The sequence below is a fragment of the Acomys russatus genome, chromosome 22 (assembly GCF_903995435.1).
Source record: "Acomys russatus chromosome 22, mAcoRus1.1, whole genome shotgun sequence".
In the NCBI taxonomy this organism is placed as follows: Eukaryota; Metazoa; Chordata; class Mammalia; order Rodentia; family Muridae; genus Acomys; species Acomys russatus.
The window spans coordinates 37795740-37809168 of NC_067158.1; positions in this window are offsets into that span (position 1 = coordinate 37795740).

Below are 13429 nucleotides of genomic sequence, written 5' to 3' on the forward strand. Positions count from 1 at the left end.
GTAAAATAGTATTCTGATTGTTTCTTGGAGTTTCTTTGGATGAGATTAATAGACTCGATGAAGGAGGTTGCACTCTGTAATATGATTAGATCTCATCCAGACAACTATGTACTGTGAAAAAGCAGATTCTGTCCCAAACAAATGACTTCTTTCTCCCAGACTGCCATAGAAACTATAATAGTGCGGTGTCTTTTTCACTCTCAGTAGATTTGAGTGGATGCATTGAAGCAGGATCTTGTCCCTGTAAGCCTTCAGGTGATGTCCATTCAGGGGTCTCAGGTTTGCTTTATATAATCATGAAAATCAGTGCCTCATAGTCTTTTCTACCTCTTTTCTCTTTTTCTTTACATTCCCCACTCTGTGTGTGACAGTATGTTCAGTGCATTTAGTTACACATCCTATTGCTCATGTGTTTCTGGGAATCACTAATACTTGTATTCTCTCTCTCTCTCTCTCTCTCTCTCTCTCTCTCTCTCTCTCTCTCTCTCTCTCTCTGTGTGTGTGTGTGTGTTTACTTCTTGTTAGTAATTTCTCAAGACAGAGAAGATAGCCCTGTTTTCCCATTTTTATTTATCAAAACTTACAAATTAAGGAAATTGAGGACTCAGAGCAATGTACTTTTAATCTTTAGGGTTATTATTGCTTATATAGCAGAAGCAAAATGAGATATCTGATAAAATACTTTACCATACCATGTGGAAGTTTCATGTTAGATAGTGCTATCTGTAGTTTTAGCATGAAGACTTTGATAACCTTTGTTTACTGTGAAACATCACGTTTCCTCACATTAGGTAGTTTGTAATCTAGATTTTACAGTCTTTTGCTGGGGTACAGAGCAACCCATTAAATTACAAACTTTGTTCTGGACAATGCAGTTAGAGGTAGAAAAATATCTTAGTCTCCTTGATACATCTACCTACACCCATTATTTGTCTTTACCCAGAATTCTGAGGCCTGATCCAGTCAGGTTAGGTTTGGGACTTTAGTTCTGGAATATATAAGGGTGAGACTAGCCCTAGAAGAATATCCAGGATGAAAATGATATGTAAAATGTTATCGTTGAAAATGACAACAAATAATGAGGCAGTTTCCTTATTAATATGCAGGTGCCAGGGTCCCCGATTTTACAGTGGAGTTATAAGGTCTAGGTTGGCTAGAACTGGGCAATGTTTACTATTACAGGCTAGCATTTGTGCTTCAGATGAGAAGAGGCTGATAGTCTCAGTGAAGCTTCTTGGTAGGATCAGAGTACCTACCAAGTGCTAAACTTGACCATTATGAAGCTTCTTTGAGCCCTGTTCTCTCTGTGGATGGAAAGGAAAATCCAGGTGCAATTGCTAAGAGTAGTGACATGACATTTTATAAGCTACTTGGCAAGAGCTCAGCTTTCATAACTACGCATGCCTGGTCTTGAGCTTTTAAAGGGGAAGTTTTATGTTTGGGACCATTCTTTCTTCTTGCTTGTTAAACAGGTCGTGGTCTGAGCCAAGATCCATTTTTACATGAAGATTAAAGGTAAATAATTTTAAATGGTATTTGCACCGACATAATTGTTTCCACCCATACCACCATACCACCCATACCACCATGGACCATGCAGCACTGTCAAACTGGTAGATTTGATACCCTAGTCTTAACATTTCATGTCCCTGCTCGAGAGGAACCTTCAATTTTACTAAATCGATCATTTCACACTGTGATTCAGTTTTCTAGATGATGACCCAAGTTTATTTATTTTTTTTCTGAACATTTTCCTTTTTCTGTGCCTCTTTGACTTCCAGAGATCAACACTTCAAGGTCAAGTTTGAGAAAGTTCATTAAAAAAAAAATCAATTCTATATTGACCATTTGAGTCTGAAAAAGGTGAGAATCATAATGAATAAAATCAAACCAACATGTGACAGGAAATGTTGCGCTTAAGAACAGCCTGGCTTGTGAGTGGTCTAACATTGGCACTTTAAAGTTCCTATCACATTTACTCCAAAGACCCAAAACCCAAATGGTGACAGCCTCTTGTCATGACGTATCTCATCTTGGTTAGTTATCCTCCCAGGGAACAGCTCAGGTTAGGCCTCAGAGCAAGAGACAGAGAGCAAAGAGTAGGCACTAGGCTGGGGAAGGTTTCCCTCCCCTCCCCACCACACACATGAAAAGCTCGGTGGCCAAAGAGGAGTGGGTTTCACCCGAGAGCTCTCTTCTTCAACTGTTACAGAAGGAGTTATCACAGATACGTTGCTGAAGATGATACCCGTTTACCAGATCAACCTTCTTTGAATTTCCAGCCCGGGCTCAGTGTAACTGGGGTAGACACTCATGGCAATAGTCTGATATCAAGCAGTTAGACAGTTTGGACCCTTTGATGAAATGTTCTCTTCCAAGCTTATTCTGATCTATGGAAACTCCATAGTTTTACTCTGTGGTCATTGAGATTTCCATGACCTGGCTGTTTGTAAGAGAAGGAGGGGCATCTCCGGTCATTTCCTAAATATTACCTTGATTCACGGCCAAGTAGTCCCTTCAGGTTTAAAATCAAGGGTGGTTTTTATTGTATCCTACTCTTAAGTTTTATGATTTAATTGTCTTTGAACTCTAGACCTAGGTAACCGCTCCCAATTAGGACATATATGTCAGAATCCACACAACCAAGACTAGGGGAACATTACAGAAGAGGAGGCAGGATGATTGTTAGAGCCAGAGGACCAACATGTCCACTACAGGATAGTCTCTTCAAAATGAATGGAAAAAAGAAAAAAAGAGGTACAGGAAATGTAAAGGACTTTGTAGGGAGACATTAGGGGTGAATACGATGCAAATATGTTCTATTATATTCTGAAGGAATTAGCAAAGTGTTTTATTATTAAAAATAATTCTAAAATGAGAGTTATTGTTTTCTTTTATTATATTTTATTTTGTTATTGTTTTTAGAAATACCTGAACAAAATCCTAGCCACTAGGGAAAGATTAACAACTTAACTTACACTTATACCTGCCAAGAGATGGAAAATCAATTCTCTTTAATAGAATGACACCAGGAACATCAACTCTTTCAGCACAGGCCTCATATTCAGGAGTGGTTGACCAACATATAATACACCTCACAGGATTTTGTGTGCTTTATTTGTTTAGATCTTTGTGTGTGTGTGTGTGTGTGTGTGTGTGTGTGTGTGTGTGTTGTTTTTTTTTTTGTTTTGTTTTGTTTTTTGTTTTTGGAGGCAAGGATTTATTTTGTTTCTTTGATGAGGGGTCTTGCACTTGGTTTGTGTTTTTGTGTTTATTTTGTGAAAAAATGATCATAATGAGTGAGTTAACCCAGAAGCAGAAAGAATCAAATGGTATATACTCACTTATATCTGCATACTAGCCCAAGGGGCATGTCCCACGAAAGCCTTCACTTACCAGAAAACTGGGACAGAGGGGAAGGCATCCTATTGGGACTCTAAATGAGAGACGCATGGGAGAACAGCAAAATAAAAGGATCCAGAGGGTCCTAGAAACCTACAAGTAGAACAATATGATAGGCTGATTTGGGCCCAGGGGTCCTGCTCAAACTAAGGCACCAGCCAAGGACAATACAGGAGGTAAACTTTAAACCCCTTCCCAGATCTAGCCAATGGTCAGAATATTCTCCACAGTTGAGTGGAGAGTGTGATACGACTTTCTCACGTACTCTGGTGCCTCACATTTGACCATGTCCCCTGGAGGGGGAGACCTGGTGGCACTCAGAGGAAGGACAGCAAGTAGCCAAGAAGAGACTTGATACCCTATGAGAATATATAGGGGGACGTAATCCCCCTCAGGAACAGTCATAGGGGAGGGGAATAATGGGAAAATGGGGGGGGGGGAATGGGAGGATACAAGGGATGGGATAAACATTGAGATGTAACAAGAATAAATTAATAATAAAAAAAAAGATAAAAAAAAAAAAGAAAAGAAATTAAAGTTGCGTGGGTAAGGAGGTGGTAAAGATGAGGAAGGATTTGGAAGAGAGGAAGAAGAATATGATCAAATATATTTAAATTTTAAATTTTAAAAATTTAAATAATAAAAATAAAACATAATAGTAAAAATGTAGAGCCAAATGAAATGCAGGGCGCAAGCTTGCAAGTTAGTTTGTTCCCTAATGCCATTTTAAATGGAATGTGATAAACATGTGATAAACTACATAGATTTTTAACTTTAAAATATAAAATAAAGTAGCTGAAAATTAAAAAATAACACTTACTACCTAGAACAATTTTAGATTTTTATGGCTACTAGGGAGCTTCCATATTGTATAGCACCATTTTCTCCAGTCATTGGTAATATTTCATTGACATATTATATTGTCACAATGAAGCAATTTTTACACATTGTTAGTTACTAAGCTCTCTGTATCCAATAAGATTTTCTTTCTCTCTCCTATAATTTCATCAAACACACCATACTTAATTTTTAAATTATGTTTTGTAGGGTCTCTTGTGGTTATTAGTTTCCCAGACACTGAGGACTGGGACATTTTGATGATTACTAATTCTGTACTTTGTAAAATGAACCCAATTGGAATGTCTGTGTTATGATAGGTTTTGAATGGTATATTTATGATGAAACTTGATAATATGTTTATATCTCTGGACTGGGAAGATAGCACAGTGTGTAAAATGTTTGCTGTACATTGCAAAGACCCACGTTTGAATCCCTGGAACCCAAGTACATGTCTGGAATGCCTATCAGATGTCTACATTATTATTGAATAAAGGCATATGATCATCACCTCAGGATAAATCCCATCCCAGCTCTCATCCACACCTGTACTGAATAATACATTGCTAATAAGTGTAGTTTGGAGTTGCTGCTGAAATGAGTCAATGTGCCTTTGTGATGGGGCAAATACATTTTGCTTGCAAGAAGAACGTGATTTTGGGAGCTATGGGCAATGGAAAGTTGTAGATTGAATTGTCCTCCCTAAAATTCCTTTGTTGTCATCTCAACCACCAGTATATCAGAATGAAAAGGTTTTGAATGATCTTTCGAAGCTAAAACGACAGTGTGGGATCCTGATCCAACATCCTGATAGCTTTTTAAGAGCAGCACAAGAATTTGGGCAAGGATATGCATGGATAAAAGGACGTCAGAGAAGACAGCACAAGAAAATCTTGTTGAGGTTATCCAGCCTGTTATGTTGGTTATCTGAAATGCCAAAATGTTGATTGCAGAGAGGGAGGCTTCTTTTTTCAATATCTGTCTGGTGCGCAGTAATTTGGAGGTAGAACTGTCATTCATATCTGGGGGAGGGGGTTACTAGCTTTGAGGCAGAATTGAAATATTTACCTACTCTAATAAATGTTTTCCAGTGAACCTAAGTCTTGAGTTTCCTATTTGGGGAAGATATTAAATATGGATTCAACTTCTCTATGAAACATAGGTCTGTAGAGATGACTTATTCATTTTTGTGTGCACTTTGATCAGTTTTATCTTTCAAGGAACTCATTCACTTGATCTAAGATATAAAATTTATAGGCATAGATTTTTAGATTTGAATGCAGTGTTACTTTTGTGCCAGTGGTATCAGAAATGATAACCCCTCTTTTGTTCCTGACATGAAATATTCTGTCTTGGTTTGTCTCCCCCTGCCCTCGTGATTTGCTGGGCCTATGTTTTTATCAATGTTATCGATGATATGAAGACTTCATATTTTAGTTTTCTTCACTTTTGCTAATATTTTTCTTTTCACATTTATTATTTAGCTGCTTGCTTTATACTAATACTTTTAATTTTTGTTTTATGAAATGCTCTTAAGATTTCATTTCTTTGTTACTTGTTTTTGGCAAATACATAGAGTTATTATGATCACATTCACCACTCCTTATCCTCTCTTATCACTTTCTCATTCTTTCTGGCTCTCTTCTTCCCAGCTAGTCCTTCTCCTGTATCTTTTCTAGAACTGTATAGAAAAGGCCTGTGCAGGATGCTATAGCATGTGCTCACAGGTGTAATGGCCTGTGTCATACTCCCTAGTGTTCCTTTTCTTTGTCCCATTCTCAGAGTCTTCTCCCTGCTCTGTGTGATGTTCCCCAAGCCATGAAGCAGGTAATATACCTATCTCATTTAGGACCTCAAAGTCAACAATCCCTTCTTTTCAGCATTTCCACTTGTTCTAAGTCTTTACATTAGTCTTTACCCTTTTGGTTAAAAAAGAAAAGAAAAAAAGAAAAAAAAGAAAGAAAAAAGGATTTCTTTGCCTTATGATAACAGCAGCACTAGTCTATAAATGTTTAAGAGTTAGTTTGTCTACATATCTCTTAGCAAAATACCATACCAGTAGTGCTTTCTTCCCCCTAAGGCCTTTGACTTTCCAAGCCATAGTATTTTAAAAAATTATTTCATGTATTTCAACATCCCCTCCCTACCTTTTCCCCATCCCCCCTATTTCTCTCTTCCCTAGATCTATGCCCCTCCTTTGCCTCAGAGAATAGCATGCTTCCCAGGGACATGAACCAAACACAGCCTAGTAAGCTACAATAAGAACCAGGTGTATGGATTGTTCTTAATGTAGCTTACATTAAGGCTAGATAAGGCAACCCTGTAGGCGAAGCAGGATCCCAGAAGCAGGCAAGAGTCAGAAACAGCTCCTGCTCCCGCTGTTAGTATTCCCACAAGAACGCAAAGCTACTTAACAGTACCATAGAAGCAGAGAACATAAATCAGACCCCTATAGGCTCCCTGATCTCTGCCAGTCCCCGTGAAGCCAGGTCAATTGATTCTCTGCATTGTGTTCTTGTGGTGTCTCTGAACCCTGGGGTTTCTCAGAACCTTCCTTCCCTTCCTCCACAGGACTTCACAGAGTCCTCCAGACTCTGACTAATGTTTGGCTGTGAGACTCTGTCTGAGGACAGTGGGCCTGTAGAGACAGTCATAGAATTCTTAAAGGTAATATCCAGGCTTTGCTTCCCATGGAGCAGATCACAAACAGATTGGAAAATATTGGTTAACTCCCAATCATTCTTGCCACTGTGCCACCAGTGGGACAGCTTGAGGGAAGGTTGGAATTGAGGTTTGCAGCATCTATAAGTAAGAGAGACTGTGGGTGACTTATTTTTCTTCTAGCAGCACTTCCTGGCACTGTGAATATTAACAAGAGGAAGGAAAACCTCAGCTCACGTCCAGCTTGATTTTTCTTTGTACAGAATCTGACTATACATTGCCTTCATTCCCATTTAGGTCTGATTGGTAATCGAAACCTTGTAACTATAATTTGTCCTGTGTAAAATGTAGAGTTATAAAGATGGAGCAGAAATTGAGGAAATGGCCAAAACTAATGGCTGGTCCAGCTTGAGATCCATGTCATGGGAGGGAGCCCAACCCTGACACAGCTAATGATTCTGCTTTACTCGCAGACAAGAACCTATCATAACCATCATCAGAAAGGCTTCACCCAGCAACTGATGGAAGCAGATGTAGAGACCCTCAGCCAAGCATCAGTTGGAACTTGGAGAATCCTGCAGAGGATGGAGAGAAAGCATTATAGGATCCAGAGGGGTCAAGGATATCTCAAGAAAACCTAAGGAATCAGCTAACCTGGGCCCACAGGGACTCACAGAGACTGGCCTACCAACCAGGGAGCATGAATGAGACTCACTGAAGGCCTATGTATATGTTACATTCATGTAGCTTGGTCTTCAAGTGGGACTTCTAAGAGCAAGAGCAGGGGCGATCTCTGTTGCCTGCCTTTGGGACCTCTTCCTCCTACCTGGCTGCCTTGTCTACCCTCAGTAGGAGAGGGTTTTCCTAGTCTTACTGCAACTTGACATGTCAGGACTAGTTGATATCCATGGAGGCCTCTCCGTTTCTGAAGAATAATGGAGGAACAGCAGATGGGGATGTGGGTGGGTGGGGAGGACTGTGAGGCAAAGAAGGAGGTGAAACTGCGGTGAAGATGTAAAATTAATTAATTAATTTGCAAGTCACTTTTGCTAGTATGAGTACCTAGGAATGTATCTGTGTAAAATTATGTGGGTTTGTGAATTTGTATATATAGCATGACATACAGCATATTAAATAATAGGCCTTTCATTTGGAAACAGCATAAAGGTGCGAATTTTATTTTATATATATTTTTAAATGTTTTAAATACAAATGTATATTTTTAGTGCAGATGGCTTGCATGTGTCATGCTGGGCGGGGGGGGGGGGGGGGCGTGACAGTCAGTGGACAACTTGCAGTAGTCAGTTCTATGCTTTCCCATGGCAGTTCTTTGTAACTTCAGTTCTAGACTTGAAGCCCTGGGGGCCTTTAAGAATGAACTTTTTAAATTTTATTTTATTTTATTAATTTATTCATATTACATCTCAATGGTTATCCCATCCCTTGTATCCTCCCATTTCTCTCTCCCTCCCATTTTCCCCTTACTCCCCTCCCCTATGACTGTGACTGAGGGGGATTTCCTCCCCCTGTACCAAGAATGAACTTTATTACATATATTAATCTTTTCATGAATATTAGTTTGTCAAGAAACAGATATGAACAGTCTATATGCAGTATACTAAACTAATTTTTAAAGGAAAATATATATTGCAATATTTAATATTTATTTAAACTTGAGTGGACTTGGAGTCACTCAGGAGACTGGTAAGGCACACAAAGAGGCATCCACTTTGATGGGTTGCCAGTTGAGTGTGTGCTGGAAACCTAAACAGAATAAGGAAGGCAGGAGAGAGACATTTGAGTACAGACATTACATTGTCTTCGGACTATTACTAGAAAAACATTGCTATGCAACACCTTTGCTACCGTGTGAAGAATAGCTTCTAACCATGGGGACAGTAATTCTTAACTGCTTTTCATTTGTTTATGTCTGGTATTTTGGTTACAAAGACACAAAATTAACATATACACATACATCACTCATTACTTGTATATCTTAAACAATAAGGAATTGTTCTTTGATGGATATAAAGTTTCAGATTTGTTTGAACATTATAGCACTGTGTGCAAAGCTTTTCAAATTAATAGTTGGATGTCATATTATGTGTTATTTATTGCAATAAAATGAGACTGAGACCAGGTAATCAGTTTTCCTTCAATAATTTTCACATATAGCTCACAAACAATGTATTTTGAAGTGAAGATGGGTACAAAAGGAAATTAAGGCGACATTTTAAATTTGTTCAACTATGTAGGATATTCATAAAATCATGATTATTAAATTTTTCACTTTATTTAAAATCTAATTATATAGTCTATGAAATTTCAATTATAAACTACAGCATTAACTAATTAAAAATCTAATATATCAAGAAGAAGAAATAAGAAAAAAAGATATTTTAGGTAGGAAAAATGCCCTGCTAATAAGTGTAGGAAATTGAATAAAATAAAAAATAATTATCTTTTCATAAAACATTTAATTTAGATAACCAATAACAAGAGAGAATATCTTTAGATAAAATAACTGATGCTGAAATTTGTAATAAAAATGATCAGTAAAATATCTTTACCCATCTTAATTTCAAAAACAGATGTGTATGTGTGCACACATGTGTGTTCATATTAATGAGACTTAATACTTATGGTCTATACTTTTAAAACTAAAATAAGCCACATTAATGAAATTTCTTGGACATATACTTTCTGGAACAGAATTTAAAGCATGGATACAGTAAATTAGTGATAATATCGAAATAACACTAGTGGGAGGTAAACTGAAGAAGGACTGAATATTATTTTGACTGACAAAGTAATTAATTAACAATCAAAATATATGTTTATGAAATTTGGCAAATGTAATACGGACTGCTGAATGAATGTAGATTGTTACTAACAACAGTTAAAAAGAAGAATATAATTTGTTTTTATGATGTGTTCAATTAAAAAATCCATAAAGCTTATCATAAGCTGTAGGCCTTGAGAAGTTCAATTTTTGTTCACTTATTCATTGATGACTCATGTGGTAAGTTTATTTATATCCACTGTACATTTTCTTTTAAAAATGTTTTAATTGATTCTTTGATTTTTTAAAAATATTTTATTAATTTATTCATATTAAATCTCAATTATTATCCCATCCCTTGTTTCCTCCCATTTCTCCCTCCCTCCAATTTTCCCCTTATTCCCCTCCCCTATGACTGTGACTGAAGGGGACTTCCTCCCACTGTAAATGCTCATAGGGTATCAAGTCTCTTCTTGGTAACCTGCTATCCTTTTTCTGAGTGCCACCAGACCTTCCCATCAAGGAGACATGGTCAAAATGGGGCACCAGAATTCGTGTGAAAGTCAGTCCCCACTCTCCACTCAACTGTGGAGAATGTCCTGTCCATTGGCTAGATCTGGGTAGGGGTTCGAAGTTTACTGCACATGTTGTCCTTGGCTGTTGCCATAGTTTGAGCAGGAGCCCTGGGCCCAGATCCACCCATCATAATGTTCTACTTGTAGGTTTCTAGGATCCTCTGGATTCTTCTATTTCCACATTCTCCCTTGCTTGTCTCATTAGAGTCCCAATAGGAAGTCTTTCCCTGTGTCCCACTTCCTGGTAAGTGAAGACTTTCATGGTACATGTTCCTTGGGCTAGTGTCCAGATATAAGTGAGTATATACCATCTGACTCTTTCTTCTTCTGGGTTAACTCACTCATTATGATCATTTCTAGTTCAATCCATTTGAGTTCCATATGTTATATGTTGAATATTTTCACTCCCTTCCCCTGTCTCTTAGCAGGTTCACCATCATTCCATTCACACTTAACTTTGTATTCTCATTTTTAAGATCCATAGAGTCACATTAATTCTACCAATACATTCTTGTGTTTACAGTCATAAACTGAAGCAAGTTAGACCTGTAGCAACTGTCATCCACTGATATCTCTTCAACTAGAAATAGGACTTCATGTCTACCTCCCCACTCGCTGATGAAAGTCTTGTCTCTTGAGTTTGCACAGGTCATGTGCATGCTGTCACAATCACAGTAAGTTCATATGTGCATCTCCTTTATTGTGTTTGGAAAATGCCAGTTTCTTATAGTCATCTATCATCTCTCACTCTTCACTATCTCCACCTCTTCTTCCACAATGATCCAAAGTCAAGAGAATGTGTAATATAGAGGTTCCATTTAAAGCTGAGTATGGCCAGTTGTGGGTCTCTGTATTAATTGGCACCTATGGCAAAGAGAAGCTTCTTTGACACAGCTTGATCGATGAACTAATATGTGAGAGTAATGAGAAGTCATTAGGAGTAGGCTTAACTCTATATCCCATAAGTGGAATAATAGTAGTAGGGCCTTCTCTATCAGTGTTCTCAACCTTTGGGTCATGAGCTCATTGGCGGTCTTTTATCTTCAAAACTATTTACAGTGAGATTTATAACAATAGCAAAGTCACAGTTACAAAGCAGCAATGAAAATAATTTTGTGGGTGGGTGTCTCCACAGCCTGAGGAACTGTATTAAAGAGTTGCAGCATTAGGAAGGTTGAGAACCATTGCCCTAGTGCTTATGACTTGCCTAGCCACGGGTTGTTGGCTCTGATAACTGTGACAGATATGCTTTTGTTTTGTGAATCAGGCCTTAAAAACAATCAAAATGATGTTTACTCTTATGAAATCTATGCCATACTGAATCATGGGCATGTCTTGACAGACAGGTCATACTTGTTGTTCATAAGGATCACCAATAGATAACATGGATAACCACTTTTTCCCCTCTGGTAGCAATATATAGTACCTATGTGTCATGGCAACTGGTGATGGATACACTGCAATGAATATTGGTGATCATATCTCTTCCATCATGCTAATGCTGCTGCCTGACCATTCTGAGTTACCGTACAAAACTCACTATTCAAACAAGATTCTTGTGCTCTGCTCCTATCAAATATTTATACACTAAGTCAGTCATGGGTTGTGACCAGCAAAAAAGATTTATTGAAAACTAGGAAGATGAGAGTTATTTGTACTGTTAAGGAGTATAATATTCTTTCTACACAAAGGAAGAAGGAAGAACATAGCCCAGAGACATCAATGAGCTCAGTGCACCTTAAGTAAAGCAAGAGATTTTCATGGTGATTAATTGTAGCAACTAAACCAGTAGCTAATGTGTATTGAATGCACCTTATGCTATTCCCTAGGATGAGACCTTATATCACGATCTCATTTATTTTCACATATTAGCCCATCACGATGGTTATTTACTAATGAGCATCACTCATTGTGCTTAATTAATTTTTTACAGATAAAGCAGCTAAAAAATAAGAAGGTCAGAATTTGATCTCAAATATGAACTCATGGCTCACAACCTGATGAAGTACAGGGAAAATAATTTTTCATTCAAAGGTTTCTGTCTCTAGGTCTAAAAAACACTTTTTTAAAAGAAGAAAAACTAGGTTTTTCACTTCTTTGTATTCTATTGATTAATTGCCTGCTAAATACCCAATACTTTGCCAAGATTAGAAAGACACTGAAGCAGTCTTGAAAGTGTTAAAGGTCTTGATGAAACACAGAAATTGATGATTAGAACATGGTGTTCTATTATGGAAATGTTGTTTGCTTTTAAGCCAGACTTCAGACTTCTGGCATAAATTGAGGAAAAGTGATGAAATGTATAGCTGAGAGAGAGTGTATATAACTTGTGCCTGAAATAAGTTTGGAGGGACAGGTAAGAGGTCATTGGGAATGTAAAATTAATAAGACACCAGAGGAGATCATAGTGGTAGAAACAAAAAATGATAGGTCTATCCAGTTTTGGTTGCACAGAAAAGCATGTATGGACAAAAGCTACATCTATGAAGATGGCCGGGCGCCTAGTGGTGTTGGTTTTCCTCAGGATATCCCATCAACACCATTTCTCTATAGTCACGTTATAGATATTAGTTTCTATTTTCACCTCGTAAATTTGAGGGGAATAAAACTCACAGTTTAGTTTTCTGAGTAAGACATCTATATCTTCAGCATGCCAGCTGAGCCCTTTGGCAAGCACCATGCCTGCTTGGGATGTCAATCCTGGCTACCGAAGACAGAGGAAGTAATAGTAATTGCTGTTTCCATCCCTTTGGACATTTCCAAGCTGTCATTGGCATTTGTTCCACAAACGCTCCACTGACAGCTAGGGAGAGATGGATTTTTAAGCTACTGTTAACATTCTTTTCCCCAATTAGAAAGTGCGTGATTAAATAATTGCTTCAAACCATTTAACAGCTATAGGCTTTGAGCCTTTTCAAATCTGCTTTATTTGAGGTTCTTTAATGCTTACACCTCCCTTCTAACCTGCCCACACTAGCAAAGAGAGAAAAGAGGTTAATGGGAAAAGGAGAAGTAGACCTTTTTAGACTCAGTTGGGCAAGAGGCGATTTCTCTCCTAGTGTGCAAAAATCACCTATTCTCTCACAAGTCTCTTTCTAGTGGAAAAAATACTGCACACCTCACACAAGTCTCTTTCACATCCTACACTTGGAATAAAAACAAAAACATGTTT